Raw genomic sequence first — 16,989 nt, 5'->3', positions numbered from 1 at the left:
TGTTCCCATGGTGTTGCTATTGTAAAAAAAGGGTAGTTGCATAAATAGAAGAGTGTTAACGGAAGGATCGGCGGTGTGTTTTATTAAACTGTGCATACAAGCAGCCATGTGCAACTCTGTATGTTCCTAATAGTATACAACTCTGTATACAGACACACACACAAACCTAGTTTGATTCTCTTAATGTCAGATTCGCCACACAAGTAAAGAAAACAAATGCTTCCAGGTAACATTAGCAATTTTGTTCATTGTATTAATACATTTGGTGGCACTTTTTTTATGAACGTGTACGTTCTCTAATTAACAAAAATGTTTAAATAAGAACAAAATAGATATTGTTTTATAGGGAAACTACATAATTTATTAATGTACAAATTAAAATAGGTGTCTATTTATACTTGCGTTTGTTCTGGGCTCCCACCAGAAATTTAAAAACTTGGCACACTGTCTAGTTTTTTTTTTCTTTTTCAAAACTCAGTGACTTGACGGTTGTCATGCTGCTTAAGTATAAATTTGATAAAATCACAAGCATTTTTAATATTTATTTTAGCCGGTAATCACGATTATTGTGATAATTTACAGAAGATAATCGATAGCTGAAAATGTCATTATCGTCCAACCCTAGAGGCTTCTGAATACGACCAGCTTTTTCAGAGATCTTCAGAGCAACTTGTAGTTAGCAAGTCGAATGATACCTGACTCAAATCTTGCCTCGGCTTTCATAGAACTTTTTCTCTGCTTTATGCGCCAGAAGACCCAATTAAATGTAATTATTTGTTTTGTTTTACAACCCTTATCTTTTAAGTGAATACTATATTTAAAAAGTGCTGGTAACTCCTTTAAAATGAATTGGATATGATCTCATGTCCGCCTCTTCCTCATTTCCAAAATATATGAGGTGAACTTTTGAACTGAGATTATTTTGGAGTTCCTTTTTTCTGGCATAACAGAGAGCCCTATAAAAACTACAGTAAAGTGAATGGTTCATATTCTCATGTGTCTTTTTATAAGGCTGCATGGTTTATTATTTAAAACTGAGCTGGGGTCACAAGAATGCTCCGGAGCATGGAGCCGCTCAGGTTCTGGAGCAGCTCCACTCTTTCCTGCCTTTCACATTTAAAAAAAATCCTTACTGAATCATTCAGTTTAAACATTTGAATGAACAAAATAAGTAAGTATATCAAATAACTAAATGTAAATTCAGAAGTACTTTAATGCACATAATACACCATCCACTCGATATAGCATGGGTGCCGGAATTCAATATAAATCTGCGATGTATCGAGGGCTGCGATATAGCAGCAGACCCATAGAAAAACCAATACAACCTCCCTCGTTTTATCACGGGTGTCAGGGTCCAATATAAATCCGCTATATATAACAAGGGCAGCGATATATCAAGAAACACAGAAAAAAACAGGAACCTAACAAATAGTGTAACTGCAGTAAGCATTGAAATGCACTTTATTGCTTACAGATAGAGTGAAAACAGGCAATCGCTGTATGCTGCAGGGCAGACGCTGAAAATAATACATTACATACTGGACCAGTAGTAATAACACTACTGTATTACCAAAGAAAATTGCATGAGCAAATCAAAAGTAAAAATAAAATAAAAATCAGTGACTTACTTTTGTTACAGTAAAAGTCAGTGCAACTGGGGAAAGTAATCCGTTACTTTTCATCTTGTTTTTCTTGTTCACGTGGATGTTCTGACAAATGCGCACAATGCTATGGATCTGCATCAGTTGAATTGTGTCGACTTAGGGTCTCAGCGAGTTCTGCAACAGCTGCTTTCTCTGTATCCTCAGTATCTGCACTTGTTATCGGTGTCACGTCTTGGTCAAAGGCACCTCAATTGATTCTGCTCTTATCTGGTCCCTGCAATCAGCAGCAATATACACAAGATCTTTTACTGTTAGTGCTTTGATGGCTTCTTGGAGAGTAGCCTGTTCATCTGCAAGAAGTTTGCAAATTAGTTCACGGTGGTGGTGTGCTTTAAATGTTGAAATCACTCCTTGGTCCATTGGCTGGATCTATTATTATTATTATTATTATTATTATTATTATTATTATTATTATTATTATTATTATTATTATTATTATTATTTATTTCTTAGCAGACACCCTTATCCAGGGGGACTTACAATTGTTACAAGATATCACATTATTTTTACATACAATTACATTATTTTTTACACATTATTTTTACATACAATTACCCATTTATACAGTTGGGTTTTTACTGGAGCAATCGAAGTAAAGTACCTTGCTCAAGGGTACAGCAGCAGTGTCCCCTACCTGGGATTGAACCCACACCCCTCCGGTCAAGAGTCCAGAGCCCTAACCACTACTCCACACTGCTGCCCATCTGGATCTGGTTGTACACAACCTGCCATTCATAACAAGTTTGTTTGAATGAGGAAGTGCGGGGCAGTTAACTAACAGAAGAATCACGTTTTTATGCTGCACAAACAAAGGAGTTTGAGACACAAATTAGTAAAAAAAAAAACATGACTTTAATATGTTGCTGGTCATCCAGGCATTCTTACTTTTTACTTTTTCCGATGAGAAGAAGTTCCAGTTTGTTCCCCAGTTTTATTAGCTGTAAACAGCACTGTGACACGATCCTTTTGTTGCTTGTGTTCTTCTTTTGCGGTCCCTGTGACCTGCAGGGCAGCAATTTCCAATAAACACCACCTTCATCTGCATTATAGATCTGTTGTTCATTATATCGATGAGCTCCGTACAGCTAATTCAACCGCCAAATGTTCAACGATCTAATGCAGCGAATAATATTCAGAGTCAGTTGCAGTTAGACTGTAAGAAAAGGGAGCCAACTCCAGGGCCACGACATATCCAAACCTGTAGTATAAGTAAGATGACCTGTAAGACGAAGCACATTTTCCCATAGGAACAACGTTATAAGTTGGGGTTACGTTCCTGACACTTTGGCCAGATAATATATTTTTACAAACATGACCCGTTATATTGTACTCATGCAAATATTTATTTCACTCTTTACACTCAGCCCATTGATTTCGGAACCCCGGTGGTTACGCGCATATTACTCGGGCACCTACCTGGCTTGTTTAAAAGTACAGACTAGGGGCTTTCCAATGACGTATCCAGTGTGTGTATGCGGTACTCCTAGTTGGAACTACGGTCACCTGAAGCACCTCATCACGTGACGGAGTTCACAGCTTAGGTTTCAGACACTGTGTCTCGCCGTGTCGTAAATGCCGTATCAATATCGTAAAGTTGAAGCAGGGTACTAATGCAAAAGAGTCGTAAGTGCTGTGCGTAAGTCGAAGCGTTGTAAGTCGAGGAGCACCTGTATTCAGGTATCTGCTGCCATTACCTTTTATGAAAACCAGTGCAGGCTTATAGAGAGGATCCTCATAATCGTGTAGTAAGAGGACAGGGAGTGAAAGATTATAGTCAAATGCAACCCGAAACATACATAGGAGGCTAGGATTGAATAATAAAATAAAAGCTTAGTGAAGATCAGTACAAAATCAAGGCAGTTATCATGTTCACAATGTAGTGTGTGACAGACAGACCATTCAATGAAATGTATAATATTTATTATAGTAATAATTAACATGACATACTAGATGCTATACTTTATATAACATTGATTCTATCCATGTAACACATATTTGTTATACTGCTGTAACAAACATGATATTTTCATGTTCAGATGTCTGTTCAAGATTCAGACATGTATTCAGATATTTGTTGATTTGCAAAACGTTATCAAATTCATTATATGTAACACTCCATTAAAAATATCCCAGCAGTAAGAAAGGCCTTACTTTGCGCTTGTGAATTAATTACAAAACCATACAGCCATACAGTAGAAATTTCAGATAAAAACATAAAGGAGACATATTTTTTAATAGTCTCTGCCATTCCAAATTTTTTTTTTGGCAAGGTGGTAAATCGATGCAATGCAAAATACGCTGTGATATATATTTCTCATTTCTATCGGCCGTGTCATTTCTGACAGACGAGATGTTTTTTCCCTAAATACATGTGAAAAAAAAAATCAACAAACAATAACAATGCAGGGCTCCCGAATGGCGCATCTGGCAAAGGCGCCACGTGGAGTGCAGGATGCGTCCTGTAGCCTGGAGGTCATCGGTTCAAGTCCAGGCTATTCCACTGGCAACCATGGACGAGAGTGCCCAAGGGGCAGCGCACAATTGGCGGAGCAGCGCCTAGGTGAGGAGGACTTAGGTTGGCCAGGATGTCCTCGGCTGTGGACTGGCCAGGCGCTTGCGGGCTTGCCTGTAAGCTGCCTACAGCTGCGTTGTCCTCCGACGCTGTACGTCTGAGGTGGCTGCATGGTGGGTCTGCAGAGTGAAAAGAAGCGGTCGGCTGATGGCACACGTTTCAGAGGACAGCGTGTGTTCGTCTCCGCCCCTCCCGAGTCAGTGCACGGGTGGTAGCGGTGAGTTGAGCCTAAAATAATTGGCCATTTCAAATTGGAAGACAAACGGAGTAAAAATCAATTGGCAACTTCTAAATTAAAAAAAATAAATAAATAATAATATGGAAATCCATCACAATCTTTCCATAGAAACTATCACATACGTACGAGAATTTATCATGTATGTACCAGAAACTATCACATTTAGTGGTAGCCACAGCCAGCTATTTAAATGTTGCAGCTTTGCAATCCTGTTTTTTCTGACTATATTAGATTATCTGCATATCATTAGTCTTGCCACCAGGTGGAAAATGGGAGCATTAAGAAAACCAGCAGGATGCACTGAGGCCAATCGTGCGTATTTTCAGAGCGTTGCTAGAAGGTACATGGTTTGGAGTTCTGCTCCTACGTCAATTAATTGTTCATGCTCGTTCAAACGGGAGGATTTCTAGTTATTGAACTAAAATCAATATAGCAGGCTCCATAAACAATGTTTACAAGTATAAATACTGCACAATAAACTCCCCCCTTTTTTAAGCGTACAGGAGAAGATCAGTCCAGCAAGAATCTCAAATGATCTGCAGTGTCCTTATAATAATATTTATGTCAATATTTATACTAGCTGTACAGTACTTGTACACTTCCAACTGTAGTGATTCACTACTCTGTACTAAACGATTATACAGCCCTGTTAATTTTGTATTTGTTAATATTGTATATGCATGAAAGGTGAAATAATGAAAACTAACGTTCTTTAACGAGAACGTTAAACTTAATAATGCACTGAAGTCCAACGATAATCAAAACCACAACAGTTTTAGCCCAGTCAATCTAGCTCAGAAGTTTTAAAACTGGGACTCCCCCCCCCTGGGGGGGCGCGTCGAGGTTATTGGGGGGGGGGGGCGCCAATACCTGACTGGACAATATTTTTTCTGACTTACTGGCGATTGTAAAAGCTCTGCTGTAAATGGCAGACTCGGTGGGCCTCCAAGATGATTGACTCAATCGACAAGTACCCACTCCAGGCAGGGTTCATGTTTAATATGACCAAACCCCTGTTAAATCTGACCAATCCTTGTCCACAGAGCTTGTGTCGTTTCAGACCTATCGTAGCTCAGCGGCTGTATCACCCAGCCCTCCTTCATTTGAAAGTGCAGCGGCGGCAGGTTTTAATAGCAAATACATTTTATTCACAAATAAAATTAAATTAAAAAAAAAAAACTAGATTTAGATACACCTGCAGTTTATAAATGGGGGGGGGGGGGGGGGGTCTTTTAGTTTTAATTTATGGGTTTTGCTGCAGAATATAGAAAACGGACAAACGAGAGTGTACTACTTTATGTACTATTTATTTAGGAACTGAACAAAACAACATTTAACTTGAACTGTTCTAACGAAATAACAGATTAATCATAACAGATTAAATTAGCATTTTATAGACACTGAATAAACTTAATATCCTGTTAGGGCATTGCCTGTTATCTTAGAAAATTGTAATGTTTTAATAGTTGTTTAATTTTACTTTTGGTCTATAAAATAAACTTCATACCTATTAAATTGTGTGCACATTCTGTACTGTAGGTATTTGTACTCCCTTGTCCAGTGCGATTTGCATTGTAGGCCTCACGCATATCTACATCGGGCTGTACAAATTATGTACGTTTTCACTCATTTACTGCAGCGTAAGGTATCAGAAAAATGCTACTGCATAAAAAAAATAGTAGCAAATTAAGTGCTACCACATAGACATTAACTTCAAGCCTTGATGATATATACAATCTATATAAAAATCACTACACAACTCCTGATCTAGCTGATTATTTGGCTCAACCAAAAACTAATTGTCTAGCTTCTCCCTTCCAAATGTTGTATTTAGAAGAAATACTGATACTTTGCCGATGCTGAAGTGGGTGGCAGACTTTGAGCCTGTACAAATGTTGTGCTTGTAGCTACTTTCTCACAGAAGCGCTTATATCGTGGGGTGACAACTGCTTCTTCTGGGTTTCCATTGTACAGACACACAACGGCTTTCACTCCTGCTGCAATGATGTCCTCTTTTGTTGCTCCCACTGGCTTGTTGGCATAAGTGGTCATTCACATTGATCTTCTTCAGGGCAACACCTTTGCCAATGCCATATGGTCGAGGTGTCGTGTCACAGACTGGAATGGCATGCACAAATAGAAGGTGCAGTTTCATTTTTAACACTGTCTTGGTCTTCTTGATATTCCAAACTCTCCTTTTCTTTGCGTTCTGTTTGGGTCATTGGAATCCATGTCTGCATGATAACAGAGGAGAACTAACAGGTCAGTGTCATCATCAACAAGTACAGTGTGAATGCTTTAAGCTAATTCCACTGCTGTGTTAACAATCAGTACGTCTGCATCAGAAGGCTGATGAACTGCTATTTATTGACCTTTTTTGCAAGAAATTCATCTTTCTTTGATGTGATAACCATATCGCTTGCAAAGTTCACCACTGGTGCCACATGTACTCCTGTTCGTTTCAGGTGAGTGGCATCCTTTATTGAAGGAACATCCTGGTAGCCATCAAAAACAATTATAGCCTTCCCATATCTGTGGGTTACATAATCAACATACAGCTTACAGATGCCATTATAAGTGAGCCATTTTGGCCATGGCAGACATTGTAGGAGGGCACCCTGTAAAGGACATACTGGACATCTCCAGTGGGCCCAGTGGGCCCAAATAGCATCTGCTTGCCTTGAAAGAGTCAAAATTGCTGGTGGGAAACTTCAGAGGTCATACTTGAATGGTGATGGTCGGTCTTCTTACCTTTCTCCTGCAACAATCAGTCTCTCAAATAGCAGCTGAGGGTCAACTTGTACTGTTTCCTCATTGATTCTGACTGCTGTCCTTGAAACAAGAGTTACTGCTAGTTTTTTTTTTTAGTCCTGAATGTTTTCTTCATCAAGTGAATCCAGTATCTTGTCCCCCAGCTGTTTGGCATTGTCAGCGTTTACTGAACTATCTGCTGTGACACCATTCACAATGCTGTGTAGCGATGCATCTGCACCCCAAGGCCAAGCTGAAGTGGTGCCAAAAGGAGCCTAGGTTTTATTGCTTGCATAAGAGCTTGTCCAAGTGATGCTAGCTTTACATCAGCACCTTTACCAAGAGCTGCAGTGATTCAGGAATTAATTAAATACACTCATCAACAGAAGACATTTCCTTACTGGATGGTTAAGTAGCACATGATATATCGAAGGACTTGATGTCATTTTTTATTAGCTTGACAGCTGTCCCCACTATTCTGAGCTTCTGTGCCTCAAAATCCGCATGCTGTGGCTGGTTATAAATTGATGAGGCAGTGCTGTGGAATGTAACAACGTTTGGCCTACCATTCAATGATTTTATCACCAAAATGTTCCTGTGATTTTCTCTTCATGTAGGTGAAGCTATATGATTGTAGTTCTGAATCTTCTTAGTGAGATCACCTATTGTTGTCTGCTCCTTGTCATTTTATTCCAAGCACTGTAGTAAGGCTGCTGTTTTCTCTTGATCCTCTGGTCGACCTTTTAGCAATGTTGACAGCATCAGAACAATGCATTTGTGGTAACTGCTTTCCAGTCCAGAAGTTTAGACTGCATGTTTGATGATAAACTGCATATGCAGCATGGAGAGCCTGTGCATATGCAAGTCTGCCCTCAACTATGTTGGACCAATCATCGTTCCATCGTCTTTACATAACTGAGCAGTAGAGTCTTAGAAGTCTTTGGTTCTAACTGAGATAACATCAAATGCTTTTTTTCTTCAAACTTTGCATGCTGACCACAGAACAGACAATGTTCTTTTTCTCGCTGGCAATGTTTCATGGATTACAGAAGACTCGACAACATTCTCGGGGGACACATTGCCCAGCATGTGTTTTTATAGTGCTTCACTAAAAGACGGAATCAAAAGAATAACACAAAATCGTTTGATGTCAAAAATCAATCTAAAGGATCAGTTTGAAAAGAATCTGACAGGTCTATCAAGTACTACAACAAACCATGATCACAGTATTAAATCATCAGATAGCATTGAAGATTATTTATTTATTTATTTATTTATTTTAACTACCGTAGCTGACTGATGTTTACTTACAGACTTATTTTAGAAAAAAGATACAAAGATAGAAATACTTTTTTTTTTTTTTGTGAACACATTTTTATTGGCTTTCAACAACAAAAACAAAACATGGCAAAATACAACTACAAACAGCAAAAAATAGGAGGATTAGAACAAAAAATTGAAATTATATTTCCACCCGATATTTTCTGGTAGACTTTTAATATGTTGTTCTGGGGGTCTCTCAGAAACATATACAAGTGAAAAAAAATCTGTTGCAATTTCTTTTGGGTTAAACAACAATTTGACTGAACAATTTATATACTCTTAACATGGCAGTGTCACAGGTCTTGCTATGTAACTGGGTTGTGGAAAATCGAAGCATGGTTTTAGGAAAGGGAGATCGTGTCTAACCTACTTGACTTTTTTGAGGATGCAACATTGAAAATGGATAATTGCAAAGCATACAACATGGTTTATTTAGCATGGTTTTAGGAAAGGGAGATCGTGTCTAACCTACTTGACTTTTTTGAGGATGCAACATTGAAAATGGATAATTGCAAAGCATACAACATGGTTTATTTAGATTTCCAGAAAGCTTTTGACAAAGTCCCGCATAAAAGATTAATTCTCAAACTGAACGCAGTAGGGATTCAAGGAAATGCATGCGCATGGATTAGGGAGTGGTTAACATGTAGAAAACAGAAAGTACTGATTAGAGGAGAAACCTCAAAATGGAGCGAGGTAACCAGTGGTGTACCACAGGGGATCAGTATTAGGTCCTCTGCTATTCCTAATCTACATTAATGATTTAGATTCTGGTATAGTAAGCAAACTTGTTAAATTTTGCAGACGACACAAAAATAGGAGGAGTGGCAAACACTGTTGCAGCAGCAAAGGTCATTCAAAATGATCTAGACAGCATTCAGAACTGGGCAGACACATGGCAAATGACATTTAATAGAGAAAAGTGTAAAGTATTGCATGCAGGCAATAAAACTGTGCATTATAAATATCATATGGGAGATACTGAAATTGAAGAAGGGAACAATGAAAAAAACCAAGGAGTTTATGTTGACTCAGAAATGTCTTCATCTAGACAATGTGGGGAAGCTATAAAAAAAGGCCAATAAGATGCTCGGATATATTGTGAGAAGTGTTGAATTTAAATCAAGGGAAGTAATGTTAAAACTTTACAATGCATTAGTCAGACCTCACCTAGAATATTGTGTTCAGTTCTGGTCACCTCGTTACAAAAAGGATATTGCTGCTCTAGATAGAGTGCAAAGAGCAACCAAAATCTATTCAGTCTTGAACAAAGAAGACTACGCGGCGATCTGATTCAAACATTCAAAATCCTAAAATGTTTAGACAATGTAGACCCAGGGGACTTTTTTTGACCTGAAAAAAGAAACAAGGACCAGGGGTCACAAATGGAGATTTGATAAAGGGGCATTCAGAACAGAAAATAGGAGGCACTATTTTACACAGAGAATTGTGAGGGTCTGGAACCAACTCCCCAGCAATGTTGTTGAAGCTGACACCCTGGGATCCTTCAAGAAGCTGCTTGATGAGATTCTGGGATCAATACGCTACTAACAGCCAAATGAGCAAGATGGGCTGAATGGCCTCCTCTCATTTGTAAACTTTCTTATGTTCTTATATCCTGACCCCCTTGCGGCTGCAGGGGATCAGAGTAATAAACTACCTTGACAACTGGTTGATCTTTTCCCAGTTGTGAGAGGGAGCAGTGGCCCACATGGCGGTCATGACAAAGCATCTGGCAAGGCTGGGCCTCACCATCAACAACGCAAAGAGTAGGCTTACACCGGTGCAGTGCACAACATACTTGGGGCTCCGGCTGGACTCCAGTACGATGCACGCATACCTGTTGGATGACAGAGTAACAGCTGTACAAGGTCGACTATCCCTGTTTCTATCAGACGTGGTTGTGGATACCTTGCAGAACGCTAGGGCAGATTCTACTAGGTCGTTGTACGGTTACAAGTGGAGGTATTTCCAAGCTTGGTGTCTGGCTAGAAGCCATGACCCAATCTCTTGCCCCATGCCAGTTATCTTAGAGTTTCTGCAATAACTGCTTGATACTGGAAGGTCACCTTCCACTTTGAAGGTGTATTTAGCAGCTATTTCTGCATGCCATGCCTCGGTAGATTCGGTATCTCTGAGTGTGCATTTTTTGGTTACCCGGTTTCTTAAAGGCGCTCGCGATTATGCCCTCTCAGGAGGACTGTTCTCCCCGAATTGAGTACTGGAGGCTCTCACGACGGCCCCGTTTGAGCCCATACACTCCATAGAGTTGAAGTACCTGTCAATGAAGACAGCCTTCCTCGTGGCTGTTACCTGGGGTGATGGCAAATCTTCGGAGGAGGATAGAAATTGAATTTCCTCTGCCCAGTACAGGCATAGAGATGCTACGTGGATAGGACAAGAGCTCTGCGTCATTCTGACCAGCTCTTCGTCTGCCATGGGATACGGACCCTAGGACAGCCCCTCTCAGCAACATCTGTCACATTGGATTGTGGACACAGTCTCGACTGCGTATGATGGTGCTGGCTTACCCCCACCTGGGAGGGTAGCCACACATTCCACTAGAGGATTATCTACACCTTGGGCCCTCTTCAGAGGGGCCTCGCTGTCTGATATCTGTACTGTGGCTAGCTGGGCTACTCCACATACTTTCTCCAGTTCTGAAGGATGGGGCAAAGCATGTCACCAAAATCACAGCACAGGGCAGTTAGTTTGCTCACATTTTCACTGAGTTTTTTCTCACTTGTGATTCTTCAAAAAGTATTAGGTTATAGATGCTTTTGCCAAAGAAAATACACAAAAAACTGCAGTAGTTTCAAGTGTTCTGATCTCAGTTTGTGAGATTTCTAACCCCTCTTCAGTAGTATATCTTGGATACAGCAACATATTTTTTTTAAAATAAGACAATACAACTGAAGGACATGAAAATGGTTAAACTGGCTCCCAAAGCTAACATTAAATTATGCAGAGATTTTAAACATGGTGTGGAACTATTATATATCCCCTGCAGAAGATTGATTCATCTTAGCTGCCCTTTTATCTTATATTACTTTCCTTTTAGCTGGTCAAAAATTATTTGCCAGAAGATAATGGGTTCTGCGGGCTAACAGTTATGATTTTAAGAATTACAATTATGAAATCCGGAAAAAAAAACATGATAGATAATAGTCTGGCAGAACAATTATTTTAAAGAACAGTTTTTCAGTGAAGTACCATAAGTCACAAATTGATAAGCTTTTAAGATTTTCATCATATGTGGTTCTAATTTAAGAGAATTAAGTCCAGTAATTCATATTGTTTGTAGCATCTGTTACATGTTTTAAATTGAAATTTAAAATGCAGAGGACTGCATCACAGTAAAGTTCCGATATTTTTTACAATACTTATTATTTTGTATAAATCATCCAGATGGTATTAGTGGTTTTATTAATTGAGAAATTGGAAAAAATTTGGATTTGTACTTTATAACACTAAATACGCATTACTTCTTCTGCACTAAATATACATTTAAATATACATGGTTCTCTGTAAATAAAACTAAACAGTTGGGTGAAGTTAGTGCTACTGCTGGAGAACCTGAAAAGGTGATTATTGTGGCTTTATATTAACAGTTTATTGAGTACTATAAGCACAGTCTCATTGACTCCTAAGCTGACTATAGAAGATAGATTCTGTCTTTTATGCTGTATGTTTTTAATTAATCACACAGACAAGTGTTAACCGTATAAAACAATAACAGCCCCCCAAAGTTGCAGTGGTTTAAAAGAATTGCAGTTTGTCTTATATGTGGTGTTGTCTTGTATGTGGTATTGCAATGTAAATTGGCTCCCCTCCTCCCACTCCCATCCCTGCTGAAAGCTGCCTTTCATCTGAGGTGGTTGATAATGAAAAAAATTGATATCTGCTTATGTTGGAATACAAACACAGTGCAAAAGGAAACCTGCCCTTGAGTGACACATAATATGCAACAATAACATAAATGCAGCTGAATGCACTTGGAAGGTGTTTTATCATCCAGCTGTCACCATACTGTTTCTCTCTCACCAAAGGATCAGTGTCCCCTCTATTAAGCTGAAATTATAGGACAAAATAGAACAGCTCATTCTAATGCTAGGGTTTTTCCTGTTATGGTCCTGATAGAAGGCATTACAGTAGGTGCAGGGGGCAGCTGTTATCATTCTTTGAACCAGTAATTGCCCATCTCCTGTTCTTCCAGAATGGCTATTTGCAAAGAGCTGAAAGATAACATGTTTTCCTCATTGCGCAGTGTTAATTTGGCCTATAGTTTTCTGCTGATGTGCTGTAAAGCCCCTTGTGACAGGGTAAAGAGAGGGGGTGGGAGGTGGGGGAATTGGTGCTACTTTTTCATTCATTGTTCAATTTTTCATAAAGATGGCTGTTTGGGGGCTTGTTCCTGAGGTGACTTTCGTATGATAATTAGCAGGGAGACTGTTTTGTGGGGACGGCCACATGGTATAGAGGCAGACACACATACACACATTTAAACCACTCCCCATTTCTATCAAGCAGCTGGGGTTTGTTCAGCTGGAGATGCATAGTGCTGTGATGAAGGGAGGGGGGATTAAGCTGTTGTTTGATTTAGTACCTGACGACGTGGTCAATAATGCATCCGTAGCACAGCAGTGCGAATGAAAGGTGAGCTGTTTGTTGTGGAGTCCAGGCTGCTTTGCAAGTGGGTTATAGGAATACATGCTGGTGAGTGTGATGTTTTCTATATCTATTGCAATAGCACTGGGCTGAACAAAAGAACAGTGGTGCTTCTTATCCAGTGCTTGTGTTTACCGGTATTCTGGCTAGAGGGTGTGTTTGTGTTTGCAGCAGTTGCTTGCTTCTTACAGTAAATTATAGATTTTCAGGGAAAACAGTTGTATTTCTGCTGCTTGCATTGCTGAATTCAGTTTATGTCCGTACAGTACGGTCCTGGAAGGGATATTTTGACAGAACAAGTTTTTTTTTGTTCTGTTTTTAAGTGAACTAGTATTTGCAAGTGTGTATGTGAACTGTGCATTTTCAAGGTTTTAAGGTATATTTTAAACAAAAGAAGATCTGTAGACTACCATACAGTATGTTCTCACTCATTTTGAATGATGTGTTTCATTAAATTGATTCAGACATGAAAAATACAGGCTCTGCTGGCAATGCATGACTACATACTTTTGACATACAGTAGGATTTAGTTTTAGTTTTAATCCAGGGCAAAAAGAGATACTAATAAAATCTGTTATGACAATTACCAGTAGCTATAAAACATACTCATGGCTTGAAATGTAGGTTTAATGTATGTTTAAATTCTGTCATCTGGTAGTATGCAATACCATAGTTCCAATTACTGACTGTATATTTACTGTTCCGTTATACAGTACAATACAATACAATTTGCTTTCATATAGTGCTCTTCATGCAGAGTATCTCAGGGAGCTTTACAGTAAAACTCTAGAAAATAAAAAAAGCCATTGGCCAATCAATCCAGCTCAAGAATAAACGAACACAAACAAATCTGTTTTTAAATTTGATTTAAAAGACTTGACTGTGACAGCATTTCTGATATGACTTGGGACGGAGTTCCAGAGGCAGGGAGCAGAACAACTAAAGGCCCTCGCCCCTCCTGATTTTAGACAACTTCTTGGAACTACCAGAAGTTCAGCAGTCGCTGATCTCAAGGTGTGACTAGGAGCAGAAGGTACCAGCATTTCTTGTAAATATAAAGGCCCAAAACCATGAAGGATCTAAAAATAGTAAGCAGAATTTCAAAATCAATCCTGAATTTAACAGGAAGCCACTGCAGTGATTTAAGAACCAGAGTAATATGTTGTGAATGACGTGCATTACAATAATCTAATCAAGAAATAACAAAAGCTTGAATCAACATCTTTATCAGATAGAATATGTCCAGTCTGTCTGACATCTCCAGCTTTGTAGGAAAATAACAGTATATCTGCATAACAGTGAAATCCAAGGTTATATTTATTAATAATTGACCCAATGGGGAGCATATTGACACTAAAGAGCAGTGTGCCCTGAGGAACTCCATATTTCATGTCACCTGTCTCAGAAGAATACTGACCCAAAGAGACAAATTGGCATTTATGTAATAAATAGAAGCAGAACTATTGCAAAGCAATGCCTGTAGTGCCAATATCATTCTGTAATCTCTCCAGTAAGATCCCATGGTCCAGTGTCAAAAGCAGCAGAAAGATCAATCAACACCAAAATAAACAATTGTCCAATATCAGCAAACCGGAGGAGGTCATTGCAGGCTATATATACAAATACAGAATATATATATATATATATATATATATATATATATATATATATATATATATATATATATATATATAATCTATACATAGTACACAGTAAATATAGATAACATCCATGTTTCTGCGGTAGTACTGTATATGTATATGTGTAAGCAGTGCTAAATTTGTAAATAAAGAGGTGCCAGGGTGCAAACAATGACAATAATACCGTTCTTAAGAACCGCACATTCAAAGTCATGCATGTTTATTTGAAAGAGTATTGTATGTACTAGTGTAATGTATGTTTATTTAGCAGAATTATTTAGCAGATGCCTTTATCCAAGGCGACTTACAGAGACTAGGGTGTGTGAACTATGCATCAGCTGCAGAATCACTTACAATTACGTCTCGCCCGAAAGACGGAGCACAAGGAGGTTAAGTAACTTGCTCAGGGTCACACAATGAGTCAGTGGCTGAGGAGGGATTTGAACCGGGGACCTCCTGGTTACAAGCCCTTTTCTTTAACCACTGGACCACACAGCCTCCTTATGTACCACGTATGTACCACGTATTCTACATCATTCATATATAAAGTAGTAGTACGTGCAGAAAAAATAATTCAAGGCAACCGCAGGACAATAAATAAATAAATAAATAAATAAATAAATAAATAAATAAAGCCTGCATACATAGTGGGGGTGCCACATAGTGGGGGTGCCACCTTTGAAATGCAAAAGAACTGCCAGCGACAACACAACTGCCCCGCCCCTCACAGAGAATTACAGGACCACATGTCTGATATGTGTAAGCAATAAGGCACGACAGGGTGTGGGATATACTCTAATATCCACACGCCCCGGGTGCGTTAACTGCCCAGGACATGTGGATATTAGAGTATATCCCACACCCTGCTTATAAAATGGGTCAACTAACTAAATAAAAAAATAAAAAAAATAATAAAAACATGTTTTAATTAACAAAAAAGGATTTTTTATTAAATATCCTTCTGCCTCTGACCTAAAAAAATAAAATAAAAAATAAAACCAAAAATGTATTAATTCAAACATTATTATTATTATTATTATTATTATTATTATTATTATTATTATTATTATTATTATTATTATTAATTAATAAACATTGAACTGATTAAAAACATAAGGCACTATTTATAGATATTAAATTGAACATTGCCATTGAAATTGCAGCTTTGAAGATTTACAGGCCTTTTTTTTAGATTTTCATTCTGAACAGTAGGTGGAGCTGCAGCAAGCGATTTCGAGCAACATCACGCAGACCTTCTTTACCACGTCTAGCCATATTTAGCACATCAAAGCAAACCTTTCTTACAAGCAGTGTAAGGTGTGTCACAAAGACGGCCGGAGTGGGTGGCGTCAGACCAGAAGCAGGAAATAAACAGACAGAGATGTGTGGTTTGGTGAAGCTGAGCGAATGCTTTCGCTCAGCATTTAATAAACAGAACAGAAAATAAAAGGTTGGAACACAAAACAGGACACGGCACTATACGCCAAAATAAAAAGACAAACAAAAACGGACCAAACAGACAAAACACGGTGAGCTTCTTTTAACGATTATTACTACTATTCTCTTTACCTCCGTCTCCAATCCCGTTCTCCACTCACCGAACACCCAACCCCGACTGAAAGAAATGTGCATCTATATATACTGTTGTGCTGGGATTCAATTACTAATTAATTATTCACTTGAATCCCAGCACGTGAATTAATTCTGTGCAACCCCGTGCTCACATATTATTACATACTTTAAATGCACGTGAAGTGCAATCCCGTGCCTAAATATAATTATACAATTTTTAAATACACGTGAAACACAGACCCGTTTATATCCCGTGTACCAATGACTATACACCAACATTAACACACGCACGCAACATACAACACATAATATGCACACAGGGGCGGGGCACATTGCCACAGGTGACATTGCTTTTTTTAATCGTAGTGACAGGAGGTATCCATGCCAGATTTGCGGTACTGTTTCCAGTGGCAACAAAGATGTTGTTTGCATTTTCAAATACTCGGACAGTGGCATAAAAAGCACACCCGATGCCCAGGCAGTGGACTATGTCCAGAAGCTGTGCTTCAGTAAGTTCGTTGCCTAACAGTATTACTTTTTTTTCACCACTTGAATAAG

The 16,989-nt window shown here is 38.8% G+C and overlaps 1 protein-coding gene across 3 annotated transcripts in view; it reads left to right on the top strand.

Annotated features, from left to right (window-relative positions):
- Positions 1-16,989, top strand: part of LOC117407400 (microtubule-associated tumor suppressor candidate 2-like) — a 323,947-nt gene that overhangs the window by 39,558 nt on the left and 267,400 nt on the right. The window contains exon 1 of one of the 3 annotated variants that reach the window (XM_059028738.1): positions 13,110-13,267. The exons of 1 other annotated variant lie outside the window; for it this stretch is intronic. The gene's annotated coding sequence lies outside the window, so the exon portion shown is untranslated. Of the gene's footprint in view, positions 1-13,109; positions 13,268-16,989 lie in introns of those variants that run through there. One more of the 3 variants, XM_034012384.3, reaches the window with a different exon arrangement.

This window comes from Acipenser ruthenus, chromosome 8 (assembly GCF_902713425.1).
Source record: "Acipenser ruthenus chromosome 8, fAciRut3.2 maternal haplotype, whole genome shotgun sequence".
In the NCBI taxonomy this organism is placed as follows: Eukaryota; Metazoa; Chordata; class Actinopteri; order Acipenseriformes; family Acipenseridae; genus Acipenser; species Acipenser ruthenus.
This window is presented reverse-complemented; position numbering and strand designations above follow the sequence as displayed.